The sequence below is a fragment of the Pteropus alecto genome, unplaced genomic scaffold, assembly GCF_000325575.1.
Source record: "Pteropus alecto unplaced genomic scaffold, ASM32557v1 scaffold10, whole genome shotgun sequence".
Taxonomy (NCBI): domain Eukaryota; kingdom Metazoa; phylum Chordata; class Mammalia; order Chiroptera; family Pteropodidae; genus Pteropus; species Pteropus alecto.
Window position 1 is genome coordinate 9,495,800 of NW_006431210.1, and position 21,453 is coordinate 9,517,252.

General features: G+C 38.6%; 1 pseudogene; it reads right to left on the minus strand.

Moving 5' to 3' along the window:
* Positions 1-12,897: 12,897 nt before the first annotated feature.
* On the minus strand, positions 12,898-13,023 carry LOC112470302 (annotated as a pseudogene).
* Positions 13,024-21,453: the final 8,430 nt, after the last annotated feature.

Sequence of the window (21,453 nt, forward strand, 5' to 3'; positions counted from 1 at the left end):
GTTTGTTTTCCAGCTAGAGGCAACATCTGGATACAATCATCAAGAGTTCTGGATGCTTTGGCCACATCTAGCAGAGAGGCAGAAAGCCTTACCAAAGGCCCAGTGCATTGATTGCAAAGCTGTCCAATGCTTATAGCACACCTGGAGTCACTTAGAAGGACAAAATGTTCATGGAGCAGAATGATCTCACTCTGTGCCTCTCAATGACCTCAGACATTTGCCACCTACTCAAAGACATTAAAAAAAAAAAAACCACTTGCATGCGTATTGGATTTCTTGGATGCTGGGGTAGTGGAGGGAGGGTAAAATGTAGTAGAGAAGAACATATTTCTATCATCTTCATTTAGTATATAAGAAACAAACAAAGACTTTATAGTCCATATACTAGACTGAAGTACCAACTTTGCTTGCTCTGTGACTAAGCGAGTTATATAACATCAGCCTCACTGTCCTAACTGGTAAAACAAAGATAATAATAGTACCTGGCTTGTAAGCTGTTGAAGACTGATAAGATGCCAAATGTAAAGAGGCCACACAGAGTAATCTCTCAAAAAATGGATGCCGAAAGTATTATTTTATCATATTTTCCATATACTTTCTCTTTGAATTCTATCTAGAAAAGTTTCCCCCATTAAAAATAAAACCTTTGATCTACCACTCACCTTCACAACTTACCTCTATTTCCTTAAATGTCAAGTTCCTGGAAAGAGGAGTCTGCCTGTGTTGTTCTGCCCTCACTCCCATTCATTCTCATCTCCTCCTCCCTCCCCCACAATGAGTGATGGACTGTCACTCATCAACAGCCTTTGCCATGTGATTGTGAGTGTTTTCCAGGCTGCCCCACTGACACACTGGCCACATGACTGGAGTGGGTCAGTAGAATGTGGACAAACATATTTATCACTTGTGAGCAGAAACTTAAATGTGCTCACTCCCTTCATTTTGTCCTCATGCTTTCTTGCTTTCAGCCTGAGTCCTGGAATGAGAAGCTGCCTCGAATCCAGGAAAGCCCTCCAGAATCACAGCCAACTCTCAGCTTTCATTTAATGTCAGAAGGAATTAAGTTTGGGGTTTTATTCTGTTGAGAATTAGGTTTGTTACTGCAGCAAAAGCTGACTAATACCCTAGCTAGCATCTGTTTTCTTGCCTACCTAAGCATCCTCACTGTAAGGATCAATAAGGGATGATATGACAAGGACTAACCCCTTTCTTCATCAATCTCCTCCTCTACCCCACCCACCACTCTGTATACAAGTCAATTCCTCCAGATATTGCCATTTTTGTAACTTTCAGCTACCTTGGCCACTAATTATTGACTCATAATTGGTCTACAGTGGGAGAAAAGGATGATGCGATCGTATACACAGAAGAAAAATGTGAGCTTTATGCCACTGGTTAAGGTTTTTCTGTTTCTATTAGTAAATGTCCATGCAGAGGAAAGAATTTCTGGCTAAGAGAGGTGGGCCCGGGATGACCACACACAGACAGGAAGGAGAGAGGTCCTCTGTTCAGACAGGAAGGACTCAGTGCAAGCCATTTGGTGGCTGGTGGACAACAGCTTGAAGAGTCAGGTCCAGACAGAACAGCTTGAAGTTAAAGTGGTTTAGAGCCAAGTCTAAATCCTTCTGCGTGGTTAACCTAAATCTAAAGGAAGACTTCCAGGGCCTGAGCAAAGCTGACTGAACCTCAGGGTTGCGAGGAGAATCATCTGATCACCAGAGGGGAGATCAGAGCACCAGGTTCTTGGTCAGGAGTATGAATAAGAGACTTTTCCACCGGCAACAGCAGCTTCTCAGAGCCAGCCTGGGCCCAGCCTTCAATTTGTTTCCAGCGCAGCACGTTTAATCACATGCTGAGTGCTGTGACCTCCCAGATGCTATTCTGATAGTCACAGGAAGAGATTCCAGAGCAAATGCAGGAGTGTTCTGGGCTTTAAGGGTAAAACAGTTTTTCACCCCATGACCCAACTGTGTTTTTAATTGTGATGAGAAAAAGCAGTCTGCACCAACGAAGAAAAGGACTCCACAAACACACCATCTTTCTCTTTTTACAAAGAGAGAGAGGCTATGGTGGGCAGGGCGCCCACCAATGCTGACCCTTCCTGGGGTATCATGGTCAGAAACCTGTGAGGTGTGGAGTTGGGGGCTGACTGGGGAGTTCTCTCGTTAGCTCAGCCTCTGCTGACTTACAGGAGGCTGTGGTGCACCCTGTGACAGTTACAATCCCCATACCTCCTCCTAAGGCTCCTAGAGACCTTAGCTTACTTGGGCTTCTACAGGGACATGCGATGTTTGTCATAGATGATGACTTGCTGGGAGAAGGAGACCCATGACCAGCATCTGAGGAACCAGATAAAGAAAGACAATGGTGAGTAAGCTGGGTAGGATTGTAAATTATATCATATGGCAATAAAATAATAATAGCCAACATCTCTTGGCTGATAAGTCTTAGGCAATGATCTAAATATACTCAATATTTATTTTAATCCTCATAACATCCCGCATGAGACACACGCTTTTAAAAGATCCATTTTACAGATGAAAAAACTGACACATGAGATTTTCATTAACTTCTCTAAGATTTCTTAAGAAAAATTTGTTAAGAAAGTATGTAAAGATTTAGACACAAGAATGTTCTTTTAGCACTATTTTCAATAATGGTAAGGTTTTCATAGTGACACTGTAAACGAATTTAAATGTTTAACCTTAAGGAATAGATTAAATAAAGTACAATACATCCATTCTACCTTTAAAATAATCCTGTAGGTGTGTGCTTTAGAAATGAAAATCTATTGGTCTTGTATTATTCAGTGAAAAATCAAGGCACAAAATAAATTAAGGCATAATCCCATGTTCTGGTAATTTAAAATAGATGTGCATTTTTTAGAAATAATCAAAAATGATGCTTACTTATTAGTTATTCTCATGTTCTTTAAAAATTATTTTTAACAAGATAAAGAATTTTTGAAATGTCATAAGAAGAAAACATAAAATGATTACAGAACTGGATCAGGACTTATTTTCCCAGTTTTCCCGTAACTGAGATGTTAGGTGACCTTATTGGGATTCACTCTATTTTCTATATTTGTCTTATTTGTGGCTTTCCAGCACCTTTTGAATGTCCTTCTTATACTTTGGTAATTTTCCACACCGTGAGACCCTGCTTTCTTGGTCTCCCTTGTCATTAAGGGACAAGGAAGTGAACCAGACACATCCCCACAGATTACAATGAAGAAAACAAGACAAGCATACGGCACAGAATCTATTCTGTTGGATGGGAGCGGGAGCTTGGAAGAGAAATAGCAATCCTTCAGAATCTGGAATATCAGACAATTTCACAGCAACATCTCATGTCTCTGTCCTCATGAAAATGGGGGCGAGGGTCCAGCCATCACGAGACTGTACCTGTGATAAGTCCTGGAGACTCCAGAGCCTCCAAGCCTGATCTCCAAATATTCAGTAACATCCTTTTCTATTTAAACTTGCTAGAATAGATGAGCAATGCACTGTTCCAGAACCAGACGTTTAGACATACTATAAAGTTTCTTAAACACATATCTCAACTGTTCTACCCTTCAGTCTAATACCTTTATGTTACCTATTCTCACAGGATGAACGACGGATGCTCAAGTGTAGGCGGGTTAATTTTTTTCCTGATATTCCAAATGTTAACTAGATGGTTGTTCACTTTATTCCATCCAGTTCATATTCAATTTTATATTTGGCTCGGTGAACTTTACTTATTTTAACAAATCTAAATTGTCTAAATGGCTAATTTAATACTAAAGCTATACCAGTAGGAGAAGCTCTAACTCTTTTTTGCCCAGACCCTGCAACATATCGCCTAGTTTCCTTCCTATCTGATTGACTCCTTCTCTGCTTCTCGTGCACTCTTCTTACTCAAAATCTAAATGTTGGCATCCCTCAGGATTGGGTCTGTTCTTCTCTCTGTATGCCCTCACTTAATAAACTCAAGAGTCCTGTAGTTTTAAATAAGACCTACGTAGGCAACAATTACATCTTCATCTCCAGTTTCAAACTCTCTCATGAGTTTTAATCTTAATATACCACCAAAGAATTATCTAAGAGATATCTCAAGCTTAACATATCCGAAATAGACTCTCCAAATGTCATTATCATCCAGCTGGTTGCTCGCACAAAAAACCTAGGGGCCATCTTTCATTCACCTTTTCCTCCTACTTCCTACATGATTCCAAGAGAGAACATGTATTGAAAGAAGCTGCTATAATATACAAAAGAAATGTTTATAATGGGTCTAATTTGTGCTCTCATTAAAATACAAGAACATATCAACTCTGCTTTTAAAATGTAAAATAAACAAGAAAATTAACAAGCTAAAGTATGGACTAAGATTAAAAACTCACTGGAAAAAAAAATGAAGTCATTGAGAAAATGGTACAAGGAACTAAAAACACAAAGACAGCATTGAATTCCATTTTGACATTCACAAAGAACAGAATCAAAACTACAGATATAATATAAGGAAAATTATTCAACAGTAATAATAGTCCAGATTTATAATGCCAAATTAGGGTATCAAAGATCAAGAAATGGTATGATGAGGGAGAGGGGCAATATAAAAAATCTTAACCCCAAGAATGACGTAAGGAAGACATTTAATTAAATTTAAAAATTGGAGAAGTAGAGATTAATGTTTCAGAAAAGCTGAACAATAATAGTGTGGCATACACTTAACAAGTGACTGGGAAAATTTAAAAGAAAATGTGTAGACAAGTAAGTAGACAAGAAAGTTGTCAAAACGTTAAATATTTCCATTAAAACAAAAATAACGAGTTAAATTCCCCTGTCGAAAGGGGAGAGCTCTCAGAAAGGGTTAAAAAGTAAAACCAACTATATCTGGTACATAAGGATTTCTAAAATAAAATGGTACAGAGAGGTTAAAAGTTAAACTATTGACGAGAAAAAATTAATAAAGAAAAAACCCATGGCGGTAATATCAACCAAATTAAACAGAATTAAAGGCATGAAAAGGGTCATTTTTATGGTATGATCTATAATTAAAAGTAAACAAATTATGAAACTTTATGTGTTAATAACCTCATGGTTAACAAAATAAAACCTTCTTGCTCTTGCTGGTGGTATGGCAATTAGGGTACTATACCACCCACCCTCAAAGCTTCCATCTCCCTCAGAACCTTTCCACATCGAATTGCACCCTGCGGCTCCAAGTAAACAACCCTAGAAGAAAAGATGGGGTACTGACAGGCTGTTGAGGCCAGGTGGCCCAAAGGAGAGCCCAGTTTGCTCTAACAGCAGTAGATAAGATTGTCACAAACTCCCTTTGTTTAAGAAAGAAAAAAGTCAGTGGCGATTTAAAAAAAATAAAGATTTCATTTTCCCTGTCAAGAAACCTAGGACGAACTGGGATAGAAATTATTCAGCAGAACCTGCATACACTTAGCACGGGACCAAGGAGGCCAAGAACAAGTGGTAAAGACCAAAATCAGAGAGGGATCTCCTTGCAGAGCTACATGAATGGAATAAGTGAATGCTTACCAAAGACAAAAACAGAATCCTGTGATGTCCCCTGGGGAAAAAAAGGAAAAGAAAGAAGAGTGTGTATGTCTTTGTTTGTTTGTTTGTTTGTTTGTTTATCCTGAAACTCATAAAGTCCCAACCTCGTCCTGCCAACACTGAAGTATATCATCTGGGCATTCCGTAGATTCTGTAGATTGAGCTAAATTAAAAAGCTAGCCCTGGGAGCTGATGCTCAGCTCTCCAGCTCATGAGCACAGGGCAATGGGTCAGAAGATTTGCGCTGCAGACCCCTCCAATTTTCCCGTGGAGTGAGTGCATGCTGGGAGCAGGAAACCGGATTGGAAATAGGAGGTACAAGGAGCAATAAGTAAAATAATAAAAGAGAGGCTATGCAGGGATTGAGGATAATCATGAGCTATAAACTGAGAAGTAGGTATGATCGGTCCAATTCTCCGCACCAAGGGGAAAAAATAAAAGCTTCATTGAAAGTCAGGATAATGTCTCTTTTAATCCAGACAACCCTCTGAGGTATGCCTTAGCCTCATTTTGCAAAACAGCAAAACAAATGAACTTAAGATAGGTTCTCAATAGTGTCCAGCTCAACCTTGCTTAACTCTACAGCCTGTATCTCAACCACAACACGTTTTTCCTTCTCTAATATTTATACTGGACATGATTTTCTATTGGTAAGTCCTTTAGATGTGCAATATCATGGTTATGCTATAGTAAAGGCCTTTTCCCATGGGCCGTATATATTCCATTTCTCCTCTGTTATCTTAAATTTATTTCATTCTAGAGGGACCGGGCATAGATGTGTCTTTAGGAGCTAGAAGGAGGCTTCTTGGTAGAGACCTTGTTGGTGGAGTCTATATAAACATACAAAAAAAAAAAATAAGTAAGGTTCACATCCCTCAAAAAGAATATCTGTATAATTGAAGATACTACATTAAAACTTTCACATTATACCTCACTTTGGTGTATACAAACCACTGCAGAAATCCTGAATACAAGGTCTTTGTCAAAAATCTGTGCTGACTTCCTACAACTCACTGTGGTTCTTTCAGGAAGAAGACTTTTGAAAAGTCTTTTTTGGGTAAGCCACAACAAACAAGGCCCACTCCCCCTCATAAATCATGCTATTGTTCAGTGGTACACCATCAAGGCAGACCACATTTATCTCCCCAAAGCAAGCCTGGCAAGACTATGTTCAGAAAATATTGGTCATGTTATCTTTCCAAAAGGTTAAGAGAAGGATTTGCTTATCTACAATGATTTATGGAACTGACAAGCAGGTGCACAAATGTGCCCAGGAAATGCATACAAATAGACAGAACGGCTTAGAACAAAATTATGGTGTCAGGGCACAGAGCCGATAGCTTCATTCTATAATGGGACAAAAGAACCAGGATTCATAAATCACATTTGTCAAGAACAAATAAAAAGAGAACCAGACAGACCAGTGCCCCTTGTCGTTTCTATCTCTATCATAATTTGTTGACCTGCCCTGCCCTGCCTCTGTCAGGGATGAGGGCTTCTATTGCTTTCTTCCTATCTCCAGATTAGGTCTAAACACCAATAAATAAGTCACACTGGCTTCTGCTAGTGTTTCCTGTCCATATCTGACTTGCCTAGTGACTGCTAAATGACTTTCTGTGATGATTTAAGCACTAAACAAGTATATCTGAGCAAGACCCCATGTCGATCTCATCCAGTGAATAAGAGCAAGAAGGATGCTTGAACACCAGTTCTAGCTCCGCCGATACCTACCTGAGTGACTTTGGACAAGTTTACTGTTCTCACATTTTTCCTTTTGAATGCTATTAAAAAATATATCATCCATCAGTTTGAAAGCTAAGATAATAATCCAGATGAACCAGAAGAAACTTCATGAAGTCATGCCAATGTCCTGGACCCCATGGCTATTTCATTGCTGGGTTTATGCAGGGAGAGGGGTGTAGGGGACAGTAGGTAAATGTTTATAAAATTGACTTGAAAGACGTCTCATATTTCTAAATGAAGAAATGGAATAAATGAATATAGGATTTGTCAGTCTTTTTAATTCTGAAATTATATCATTGACCTTGTAAAGAATAGCTAACCATCTGCTGATTTAATTGACATTTCAGCACAACTGAATTGTACTGAAATAAAAATACTTTATAACTTCCTGGGTTTTGCAAAATGTTCCCTTCTTATGTTTTATTGTGGCCCTAACAATAATTTAAAGGCAAACAAACTTCAATACAACACCCCCTCCTGCTCTCTACAGTACCTTGTACCATTTTAAGCTCTTAACTACACCATAGGTGATAGTTAGTATAAGCACCTTGCCAGAAAACCTTTATTTTCATTTCTTAAAGAAGACAGCTAACCTCCAGGTGTTTTATTTAATAGGTAACATGCATGCTGTAATGCTTATGCACTTGTTTTTATCCATTCTGAAACTTGAGCTTGGAGCAAATATTGTTAACATCATTTGCAGCATTAAAATATGGAAGGTATCACTAGATCAGGTTCTTGTGCCCGCTCCATTAATGGAACCATGCACCTGCATGAAAGCAGCACTCCTCACCCTCATGCTTCACCTTGCTCCTTGCCAGCTCCATCCCTGCTCTGCCTGGCTCCTGATTGCTGACATCATCTCCCAACTCCTAGACCTTCAGCCACTTTCATTTAGACTTTGTTGTTTTTCCTGGGACAAAGTCTTGTACTTGCTCTCTAAATCCATCCAGTTTTCAATGAGGCCATGCAATCACAACCTGGCCCTCCTCACTTTCTCGCCCAAAAGATTCAGACAGAAAACTCTGCTTTAGGAAGGGAGGCTTGGCTTAATCACCTTAAGAATCTTCACCCTAGCATTAGCCTAGGATAGGGAGGAAGACTCCAAGCCTGTTGGCTAGATGCCCCGAGTCCCATTATTTGAATTGGCTAACAAGAATTTTCCTGCCACATAAGTTCTGCTCTTCCTCAACTACCTATAAATCACTCATTCTCACTTCTGAAATCTAACACTCCATCCTATCCCTTTCTCCTTTGCCCAAAAATGTCTTTTATACCCAATGTTGTCTCACTGTCTTTGGAATTTTCATGCTTATGTGAATTCCCCATGCACACGTATTAAAATTTGATTTTCTCCTGTTAAACTGTCTCTGTTAATTTGATCATTAGCCCAGCTAGAAGAACTTAGAAGGTAGGAGGAAAAGTATTATTTTTTTAGCCCCCACAAGAGTGTTTTTGTTTGATTTCTTGTAAATAATAATTATCATTTTACATTCATGATGACAGCAGAAAACAGTTTCAACCAGTCAAATTCTATCGACATGAACACATTGTGCTTTTACCAGCAAACAAAAGAGAGAAACCACAGGGATAAACTCTGGTACCTGAGAGGGATAACAGAAATAAATTCTAAAGACTCATTTCAATTCATGACCTAACTAAGCCAGACCATCAGAAAGTTTCAACATTGTGACAATCTAGCTAATCAACAGGTGTATGGAGTAAGTCCATATATGGGACATATCCTTCTACCTCATAAGACATCAAGGAAGCAAGAAATGGAGGCCTTAACTTAGCCTGAAAATTGTTTAAAATCACTAACTCCTGTGAAAAAGACTTTCATGGAAATATTTGGCTCTTTCTCAGTACTGAATGGTGCCCCATCTGTCTCTGTCCAGTTCAATACCCACTTTGGGGCTTTGGGTGTCTCCCTCTCTCCTAACTGTCTATGCATATGACTCTCAAACCCTGTGCCCCATAAAACAGTTGCCACACAAGTATGCCCCCAACTGTTGATCACTGTGGAAAACTGACTTTTCCTTCAACAGGAGATACAATTCGGTCTATCAGCTGACACTTGAGCTACTTGGGACAACATCGCAGAGGGGAACACACCGGCTGAGAATGAGAGGTAGGAGGCACAACAGAATGGCAAACAGTCCACAAGGGAAGAATGAGAGAAGTCTGCCCCCAGATATATTCAAGAGTGTGGTCATAGCAGGAATAGTTGAGCTCAAACAGAAGCATGGTTCTGAGAGGCAAACCAGAAACTAGTGGAGTGATGGATGCTTTATTCAAGGCAGTGTGTGACCTAGTTATATGGTAGTGGGGATTTTGCTGGAGTGGTTGCTGGCTTGTTCATGCCAGATTGATCCCTATGATCCTTTAGAGTGTACTGCCAAAAATTCAAACACAAAAAAAGGAGAACCCTGCTCTATTCATCTCTCTTCCTACCTCCCAAAACAGTGTTTCTCAGCAGGGAGAATGTAAGAGAGGTCATAGGGAAGGGGGAAGTGATACTTTAAAATGCAGATTCTCAACTTAAACCCTAATCCAAACAATCAGAGTCTCTGAAAGTGAATCCCCCCAAAAATGGGTGGTTCTGACTAAAACAGGGAGGGAATCTCAGTCCGGGTGAGGCAGGCTACCCCTGCTGGCCTGGACACTTCCCTCACTGGACTGGCCTGAGTCTGCTTTCTTGATGAGCTCTCCAGGGTTCAGCTGGAATCAGGACTCCGCCCTGCAATAATCACAATAACCGCCCCTATATGTCAAAGACCTATAGTGTGTAGATGCCGTACGAGGTCCTTTAAATACCTCACATCATGTCATCCTCACAGCATCACTCTAAAGTAGGAATTATCGTTCCATTTTATGGATTTGAAAAATGAGGAGCTGAGAAGTTATTATACAGCTAGCGAGCAGTAAAATTGGTTGTCTTACCCCTCAACATACAAAGTTGCTCTAGGGCTGAGCCCCTGGAATTGAATCTAGTCCCCGTCAAATCCCTCTGCCCAACTTTGATAGCATTTCCCAAATCCCCAGCTGTCAAAGACTCTGCCCTTAACCAGACAGAACAGCCAGGACCATGTGGGGCCCCTCTTTCTCCTGGGCCCACTCACCTGACTGAACATCTAGGATGTCAACCTGGGCCCAGATCACTCTAGACTTTATTTCACTTTGGAGCCTGTTTAAACTAGTCGCCCCAGCAGACAGTTCAGTTAAATAGCCAAGTTAGACTCCACTCCCCCCGCCCCGCCCCACGCCCCAGATCCTGGCATTTCTCCTTTTTTTTACTGCTTCTGGAACTTCAGGAAACCTGGTAGAAAAATTACGTATTTCTGGGGTCTTGGAACCTCAACCAACCATTTTCTGCTTAATAATAGGACAGTGTCTCTCAAAGTCCAGCCCATGTACCACCTGCATCAGAATCACCTGGGATGCTCTAAAAATGAACATTCCAGGTGTGCCTGAAACCTCCCAAACCAGACTGTCCAGGTGGTTATTTTCTTCATGGTTCTCTGTACATAATTCCTGAATTCCATTAGCATCCTCATTATAAGAAGCTAACTACCATTGCCTTCGTCTCTGAAGTGGGTATATATTTGGTTTTCTGACATAATTTATAACAATACATATACGAATTTCTTCAGTTCAGTCATGTTAAGAGCGAAGAAAAAGGGAATTATCATCACTCTAGAGCTGCTATGGGGGATCGGGCACCTTGTATTCTTACTGAAGTGAACCCTCCTGGTAGCCCTATAATGGTGGCTTACTATCACGTGCATCATTAATTAAAGACACTGAGACTCTAAAAGGTTAAGTGACTTGTCCAAGGTCATGTAGCAAGACCAAGTTCAATGCAGATACAAACTCAAGTCTATCTGATCCCAGTCCTAAAGTAAGTCCCTCTACATCACTTTAGCCTTCCCCCAATTTCATCCACAGCATGTCTGCCTACCACTGGTTGTTTTGATTCATTTTAATGCTTCGTTACTTAGCTGCTTGTTTTGCCATAACATAAAAATTAGTCATACTTTTGCACACAAGCAGTTGTCAATCATTATTTGTTATATAAATGAACGAATTCTGTGTAGCCTTTTAAATCAATAACAAAATTATATATTTCAAAGTGCCATGACCTAAACCTGCAAAAAATTGTTTATTTAAACTCTGAAATTTGAGCTTTTATCGTTACAAATCAGGGAGTTAGCAAATGTGAGTCAAATGCAGGCCCGCAGCCTGTTTTTGTATAGCCTGCAAGCTAGGAAGAGTTTTTATATTTTTAAATAGCCATTTTTTTAAAGAAAAAAAAAGACTATATGACAGAGATCAGAGACCATATGCAGTCTGCAAAGCCTAGAATATTTACTACCTAGCTCTTTACAGAAAAATAATTGCCAAGTCCCACTACAGTTGATAAAAACTTATGGTAAGACCATACATTCTCATAAGAGTGATATCACAATAAAAATAATTTTCAAGGGAGTGAAAAAGTTTTTATTCATTTTATATATAAGCAAAGATATACAGATAGTACATAAAGTGATGCACAATGTGTAATTTGAGAAATTTCATGGGGGAAGAGCAAGTTGGAAAAAATGTCTAACCAGCCTCCTGAAGGCACAATAATGAATAAGAGGTTGAGAAATGTTGTGCTAAACAATAGCTAAAGTGTGGGGAGAATGGCTTCATGTGTGAGATGGCCAGTGTTCTCAAGCTTCATCTTCATGGTCAAGCTAAAAGGCTTTCTTCCAGGATCAGACCTACTCATTAGCACGCTTACCTATTCAGAGCTGTGACATCGCTGCCCCAACCATGCCAGGATGGTCTCACATACTAGCTATTTCTTTTATTAAAAATAAAGTCAAGGAACTGAGAAGCCCACATATTGTCTCCATTTTTCGCATCAAAGTCATCCCACAGCCAAAGAGAAGCATTCCCAGGTTCCGTTGAAACAAGTCCAAGAATATTGAGCCAGAGAAGTAACTGGCAGCCAGAGAAGTAAATCCTCTATGCCTTTTGTAGCAAACATTCATGGAAGAGTTGTTTTCATTTCTTTCAATCCACTCCAATTCACATCCTGCCCATAAAAGCAATTTTTGCAAGGGTCATCAGAGAGCTCTATGCTGACAAATCCAAAGGCTATTTTCACTTGACCTCTCATAATCCTTTAAATATCCACTCTTTCTTGTTATATTCCTCTCTTCTTTTCAGAAAACTCACATTTCATTGATTTTCCTCATCTCCTTGGACCGTCCTTTCATATTTTCTTTTGCAAATTTCTCTTCTTCTACCCGAATTTTGAATGATAAAATTCCTCACAGCAGTCCTAGACACTTCCTTTTATTTTCCCATTTTCTCTTCCTAAATTATATAATCCATTCCTAGCCTTAAGTGTCATCTATATGCTAATGAGTCCCAAATTTGTATCTCTTCACCTATCTCCTGAATTCTGGGTTCATGTCAAGCCACCTCTGACATCTCTACTTCGATTTCTATTTTTTAGGCGAGGCAACCCTTTGTTGACCTCACAGATTGCAAGGACCCTGTCATTTTACAATCCCTTATAATTTTTATTTATTTATTTTATTTTTTGTGCCCATAGCACCTGGTCTTCCTAGGTGGTCTCCCATCCAAGTACTGGTTAGTAACCAGTCCCGACCCTGCTTAGCTTCTGAGATCAGACAGGATCAGGCTTGTTCAGGGTAGCATGGCCGTAGACTTCCACTTCGATATCTAAAAGGTACCCCAAATATTAGGAAAGTCTGTTTCCCCCTCTCCTTCCAGCCAATCTAGTCCTAACCCAAGTGTATCAGAATCCAGTCAGGAAAACTGAATCATTCTAGGTCTTTCCAACAGAGAGGATTTAATACCAGAAATTGATAATATAGGTGATGGAAACCAGAGATGTTAGAGCAAACCACAGATTAGCAATAGCAGAAAGTCACCGTCACCTGAAGTTCTGGATAAAAAAGAGAAGTGGAGGTTCTCATCAGAGTCCAAACTCTAGTGCCATCCAGGGAGAATTAGGACCATGAAGGCTGACAGAAAACAGAGTCAGAGAAAAGACAAAACCTCTGCTAGATATACCTGATGCAGAAGTAGAAGGAGAAATACCCCTGGCTTCTCCCTTCTTCCTTCTAATCAGCCTTCTGTCATTGCTTCCATTGGCCAAACCTACTAAAGCCAGCTAACAGTGGGACTCAAAAAATAAGGGGTCTTAGAATGTAGAGCTTAATAAGGATAGGATGGGAAAAGAATACAAGGGCAAAGAGGAAGTGAACACTCTCTCCTTTCCTGGTAAATGGCACAATTTCTACTGAATTACTAAAGCCAAATTATAGAAGTCATCCTTGAATCTACTTTTTTCCTTATTATTCATTTATAGTTTAATGTAAAGTCCTCTAAGTTCTAGCTCAGAAATTAATCAGCTCATTTCTCTCCAGTTCACCCATCCTAGTCTAAATCATCTTTATCTCTCAACTAGTCAACTGCAAGACCTCCTTACTGATCTCTCAGCTGCCAATCTTGCCCTATTTCCAACATCCACATAGCAGACAATCAGATATTTTTAAATTTGATATCAAATTATGTCATCTCCTGCTCAAAAGCTTTGAATGGGATTTCACTTCCTATAAGGGAAGTCTGAGTAATTTAGACCAACCATCCTGCTAAAGATGTCTAAAAATCTGGAAAAAATTTTTTAAGAAAAGAATTATCAGATCAAAGAAAAAAAAAAACCTCTCTTGAGAAAGAAAACCAGCATACTAGGCATCAAATTATTTCTTTAAAAAAACGAGGTGCAGTGTACAACACACAGCCAAAAAAACTAGACACACAAAAAACAAGTCACTATAACCAAACAGAACACACAAACAGATTCTAAAAGATTTCATATAGTATTGTAATTATCAAATAAAGGCTTCTAGCTTAATGTTTCAAAGACATAAAAGCCAAGTTTAAAAGTTTTGGAAATAACTAAAAATGATAAAAAGTGACATAGCAGATTTTTTTTAACACCCAATATAAATTAAGAATAAAAAGTGTGATAAACAAAAGTTTAATGAGAGATTTGTCTTTACCGAAAAAGGATTGGCAATTTGATCTAGAAAGAAAATGATCTATAAAGAAACGCTGGAAGACAAGAGATAGAAAATAACAGAAGAGAGCACAAGATATATTGAAGATACAATAAGAGGATTGAATATACATTTACGTGGAATCAAAGGAGGTAAAGAGAGAAAGAAAGAATGGAGCAGAGACAATATATGAAGAAAATGTCTAAGAATATTCCAGACCTGATTAAAAACATCAGTCCACAGATTAAAGTAACTGAATAAATCCCAAACAGAATCAATTTTAAAAGAAGCTCATACATGAACATGTGAGAGCTAAAATACAGAAAACAGAGGTCAAAAAAATAAATTACAAAAGCAGCCAGAGAAAGGAAAAAAACAGATGACATTCATTGGCAGGTGACTTCTTACTCGCAACAATAGAAAACAGAAGTGGAATGATATGTTCAATGTGTTTAGAGAAAAACTATCAGCCTAAAATTTCACACCCAGAAAAAAAAATTCTATAAGAACAAAGGTAAAATAAAGATATTTTCAGACAAAGTTCAGGGACTATATTGCCAACAGCACCATACCAGGTATAAAAAAAACTACTTCAAACAGAAGGAAAATTATTTCACATGGAATGTTAGGTGTGCAGAGAGGAATAAAGAACAAAGATGTAAATATATGAGATTAAGATGTATACCTAAAAGCACATTAGCCTGTGATCCCCTGGAAAGTAGAGCTGAGACCAAGAGAGGAAAAAAAATAGGAAAAGAGGGAAAGCCAACAAAAGGGTTTATTATTGTGCAAGTCCTTCTGTGGACAGCTGAAGCTCAATCTCATCAAGGCCTCCTGAGAAGCCAAATAAAATTTCCAACTGAAGGGTAAAAGAGAGGAGTAGCTATTCACCATCTTCTGTTCCCAGTTGGCCATTAACCTCATCACACTTCTAGACTATGGATGCATGAGTGCTGGGCAGGTTATTGCAGACAGGAAGTGAGAGAGTTGAGAAAATGTGAGATGAAGGATATGTACTGTAAGACTGTCAGTCAAGTAGACAGAGTTAAAGAGTTCTCAGATCCTTGTCTTTTTTGGAGTGGGAGTAAAGGTGTTATTTAGACTTTAGTAAGGTGAGAGCTTCTACAGTAAATTCTAGACTAACCATTAAAAGACTAAATACCAAGTATAACTTACAAATAAGGGAAAATTAAATTTTAAAAATAATTAAATAAAAAAGAAAGTGGAAAAAGGATTATAGAATATAACAAATAAAAAGCACAAAATAAAATGTTACCTCTCAACCCAGATACATCTATATTTATGTTAAATATAAATAGATTAAATTTCAAGATAAAGACAAAGATTCTCAATCTGAAGAGTAAAGTAAATAAATAGTGAAATGGACTTTCTTCAGGAAATATGCTTCCTAGTCTCCAAACTTAAACCAGCCCAAAAAGAAATAAGATAGAAAATCTGTATAGCCAGCAGACATCTCTTGCAGAATATAGAGTGCAAGCTCTGCTTCAGGACCATCAAATATTTCTGCTCGGTAGGTCCCATAAAAGTTCCAGTGTTTATCCTGGAATCAGTTGTTAGATTTACAATGAATGGAAAATGAGAATGAAAAGGGGAATTATTCATTTAGACATTCACAGTGACCATCAAGGACCCTAGTTACATACATTTTTTTTCATGCTTGTCTCAAAAATATCCCATTTTTAACTAAGTAAAACTTTTAAAGAATTCTTAGGCACAGGTTATAGTCCTTTTCACATAGTATTTTATGTAATTCTTGAATATTTATTTTACATCCAAAAAAAGGGTTATTTTTGTATAGCCAGTTTTATCATGTAAAATTAATAGATGTAGTAATACAACATCAAAGAATTGTCATAAGTCATAAATTTCTCAGCTTATAAATGCATACCTACCTCATGCATCCCATTTTTTTCTGACCCTTAGTTGTCTAAATACATTTCATATTAAAAGTGAGACAAGAGAAAGAAACCAAGCCTTCTGCTTTCTCACCTCCTTCAACGCATCCCAAGACTTGGACTAGGCCCTATTTATCCTCATTCCAGGTGTGAATATGGCCAGAATGACTAATTGATCCTCACATTTTATCTGTGCTGCACCTGCCTCCTTCCCCAGAATCAGACTCTCCTCCTATGTCCATGCCCGACAACAAGGAGAGTAACCATGTTCTTGCTGGGACAAAACCGAGTAGGCTGACCCTCAGCAGGACCCAGGCCACTTCCATGTGCTATGTTGTCTCCAAACTTCCTATGAGAGCACTTCCACCATCTACCCTCTTCATTTGCTCTTGGGGGCTCCCCTTTGCTCTTGACATTCTGCGTGGCTGGCGCTACCACCTCAGTAAGTGATACTCCCGCCTTAGGAATCATTAGAAGAGAAAATTTTAAAATTAGGTGTCAGAGAAATTCAGACTTCACACTCAGCTAACTGACCCTTGGGAGAAGGTCATGGGCTCCTCTAAGCCCAGGATAAACACAGCACAGCTTCTTGGTCTGTCAATTTTACTTAATAGCGATAACTTCAAACTTCTTACATATTAAAAAAAAGGATGGATTACTGTAAAATACAGAAATTATACTAATTTTAAAAAATGAAACCCAAGACTTCTAGGACATTATTAAATTCAGGTAGAAAATATTAGCATGATTCCAAACCATCCCCCACCTCACAGCACCCTGCTGTCCCTCAAGTGAAGGCATTCACTCTTCTCACTTACTACTGAAAACATTGAGAGATATGGCTCTGTGATTGTTTTCCATTACTTAAGGTGGCTCCTGTTGACAGAAGTAAATTCCATATTTTATAGATATGGCCCTTTTCCCTCTGGCCCTGCCACTGACCATTTACTTAAGGTCATTCTAGATATTGTGCTTGAGAAGAATTTGCAGTTCTGATGTGGCTTCAGAGAGTTTTCTTCTGGACTGACATTTGAAATAGAATTATTTTTTGTGGAGGTTCCAAAGAAATTGTTATCTCAATAATAATTACAAATAATTTTATTTTTTTATTTATTTACTATTATAAAAAGAGTTGCAATGAACATTCTTATCATAACTGTGTACATGTCATTAATTATTTCTCTAAGGTTAATGGGAGAAGTAGATCTTTCTAAAAAAATGTAAATTTGCCTAATATTTCTATTTTTATAAACCCCAAGACTAGGTCTTGAGTATGAAATGATCCTCGTAGGACAGAAAGAGGTGTATCTGTAAATACCGAGGTCATACTAAGGTTCCCTGGCCATATCAGGCCATTGCCCAAATTACTCAGAAATCCCCAGAATAACAGAGAACAAAAGTAGAGAGGGGACAGGCATAGTGAAAACCTAGAACTGGATTCCAGTGCTATGCCCTTCCCCCTGTAGATTCCAACTGCTCACAGAAAGCATTTTTAGCACACATATCTTAGCTCTAATACTAAAATCCCACCGAATTGTAGAGCGCTACTGTAGATAGAATTGTAAGTGCTACTGTAGATAGCATTGCACCTGAGGCCATAAGAGCAGCTGAAATTTAACAGACAATATACCTTTCTTCCTCAAAATCTGGGCTTTAAAGAATATGAAATAGCAGGAAAAAAATGTATATGTAACCCACACAACAATGATATGCAGCAAACACTTGTCTGACTCTTTTGATGCTTATCCTATAAGCTCATACCCTTGGTTTGATTAGCTCTGGGCATCACCCCACATCCTTAAAAACTGAGAGAGCATATAGCTACATCCAGGTGCCTTTCTCTGCCCTGGGAGAACCTGTTGGATGTGCATACTGGTAGGGGGAAGGCACTCAAACTGACATGAATTGAACACCAGTGTGCTGGTGCTTCATAATTGCTGACGATTTCATTCTCGTGACCACCATAAAAAATTAATGTTATTATCATCACCTTCCAGATAAAGACACTAAAGGTCATAATAGGCATGGATTATTTGAATATATATTAAATTTGACCTGCAGTTCCTAATACAACACAGATATGTGATTGCGAAGGCTGATAGAGAGGGCCTTTCTAAGGTAGTGATAAAGGAATAAATAGCTGTGAACACACTTAATGACCTATTGAAATAGAGATCAGTGTGGCCAGAGTTCAGAAAGGGGTTACATTCCACTATGAAAAATGATGACAAACCCCAGAATCCATAGACATCTCACAGATGCCCTGTCGATAGCCTTGTTTAAACCCAAATTATGGCTCTTGATTTATCTGATGAAAGGTAACTCAAGTAATTTTTCAAGGTCAATACAAGCAATGTGCTGAAAGTCATAGTTCTATTGCCCCTGAATAGCAACAGAAAATAATTGTAGCACATTCACAGCATCTTTGGAAAATAAAAAATTTATTATCAGCAAAACTTAAAAGAATGTTATCCCCTGTGCTTCTTGAATCCCTCGGAAAATGCTAAGGACCAAGAGAGCACAACATTGCACACAATGAAAAATAACTCAACTAGTGTGGTTTTTACATTCAGGTTGATAAAAGATGTCACCTTGCCTCGACAAGAACTGCCCAGATGAATCTTTTCCCCATTGCTCATAAATTAGACAGTTTGTTGAATCCGTAATTCACAGAAACTTATCATGGTGTCAGCCTTGTAAATGCCGATGCAAAGCCACTAGGCCCTTTTGTTATGTGTTGTGATCATAGATTAAATGATTTCATAAACATATTGGTTGTTTCACATTTGGCACGAGGCTGTCTTAGAGCCCCTATAATCTGTCACCATTGTTAATGAGATATCGACCTCCTCGTAACCCAAGCAAAAAAGTCTCCCTTTGAATGTCAGCTGAGAAGAAAACCCTCTGGAACATCTACAAATTCTGCAGACTCCTCTCAACACCATGTCAGGAAAAGGGCCACACGACAAAAGCCACATCTACACAATAAGAAATAGAGGCATGGGTGCCTGGAATTCTTTCTCTCCCCATGACAGGGACCACCTTAAACATATGAAGCCCTTGGAGCAGGTTTCTGAAACGTTTCACCGAAGACTCCCTAATAGCAGAGAATGGTTAACTTGACACACAGCCATCCTGGAGGAGTGGCTGTTGGATCCTATCACACCATCGAACTTTTCTAGAAGTCTTGTGCAATATCTCTAAATTTTTATTATACATCTTGCATCCTATTCCACAATATTTCAAGGCTTAATTTATTATTTAAGAAGCTCTGGATGAAGCGAAATTGATATTCCAGGAGGTGGAACCATGCTTACCCTGGACACTGAGTAGGCTGTGGCCTTCACCCACACAAAAGCCCTAGGGGTCCCATACTTCACTATAAGATCCTCAGTCTTAAGAAGTTTTCTAAATGGAGCTAGTCTCATTTAATATCAAGAATGGGGAAACTGATAAGATTGAACAGAGTTTGCAGTTACAGAATATTCTAAATGCCTCTTTTCTTAGGTAAATTAAGCCATTCTCCTATATTCTCGCCATATACCATCAGAAATGTTGCCTTTGTCTTACTGTTAGTAGATCATGGGGCAAAGATATAGACAATTGGAGATTTATATATACAGTCATATGCCACTTATCAAGGTTTCCATCAACAATGGACCGGAGGTCCCTTAAGGTCATAATGGAGTTGAAAACTTCCTATCACCTAGTGATATCGTAGCAGCCCTCAAGACTTAGAGCAAAGCATCTCTGTCTTGCACAGGACTCGGTCTGTTAATAGTATTGATATTGTCTAGAAATGCCTGGGGGCACTTCCCTGGCCCCGGTGAGCTGCCCACTGGCATGTCCCCTGTAAACCAGTGTTATAACTGGACGGCCCTTGTGGTTCTTATTATAATAACAAGATGCCCTTTGGCCATAACCATCAGAAAAAAAGTTTATTACTTACAGGCCCTGGACCTTACAAGGCACATCAGAAGGCACAGAGTGAGGTTGGGGGAAGGAGGGTTCTGCTTTTATTGGGGTTGGGGGTGGAGCCTCTTTATTGGTGAACTTAAAGCAAAAGAGCAGGAATTTAAAGACTGGGGAAAGAAAAAACAAGGTAACCCAAATGGTCAGTTATGGAAATCAACCAAGATGTCTAAAACAAAGGGGATCCACCACTGGGAGAGAGCATGGCTAACAATGTGTTTATTCTGGACAGCCATCCTTAAAGTAAATGACATTTCAAAACAGCAGTCAAAGCTTACGTCAGGCACTTGAATTACCTAAAGAAAAGCCAGCTGTCAGAGTTTACACTACTTACTGAAGTGTTTGTGGCAATGCTGGTATAAACAGATCTACTGAGCTACCGGTCTTATAAAAGTCTATCATGTACAATTGCCTTAATAGCCTATACAATCTAGGTTTGTGTTAAGTACATTCTATGATGTTCGCACAACAATGAAACTGTCTAAGGATGCCTTCTTGCCATCAAGCCATGCTTCACTGTATCTCTTTCTTAACAATAAAACTACAGGTTGGGTGAGACATAATCTTGAAGCAAGTCCAGAAAGCAGATTAGATGCATCGACCTTCATGTGGAGGAGAATGCTTGGATTTGGGACGTTAGGGTTTTTAAACGCCTTTGTACTAAATAGTCTCTGAGATATGTCCACCAGTTGTATCTACCTGTGGTGGTGGTCTGCAAATCTCTCGTTCACTTATACCTTAAGAGAAATTTGAAAAACAATGTACCTAATCACACATTTTTCTTCGTAAATTTAAGTATATCCAAGGATATAATACTCAGCATATAATAAATATTGAGATTTTTGAAATCAGATTATATCACGCATTTAAATATTGCCAATGGAAATTGTATATCCTGTGACTTGATATCAACTATCATCTCGTTTTTATGGATTTTTAATGTTTATTTATATATTTTTATTAAATTATTTTTCAATTATGGAGCTTGAGATAATTATCTCATTAAAAAAATACATTGATAAGCTCTCCTTAGATGTTGATGCCTTCTTTTTCTTGAACTTGTATTTCATTCTATTTTCTCCACAGAATTTTATCCAAATATGATTTTATATTTTATTCTTGAAAGTCTTTTATTGATTTCATTAATATTTTTCTCTACAGCAAAACAGGTATACAAACAGAAGT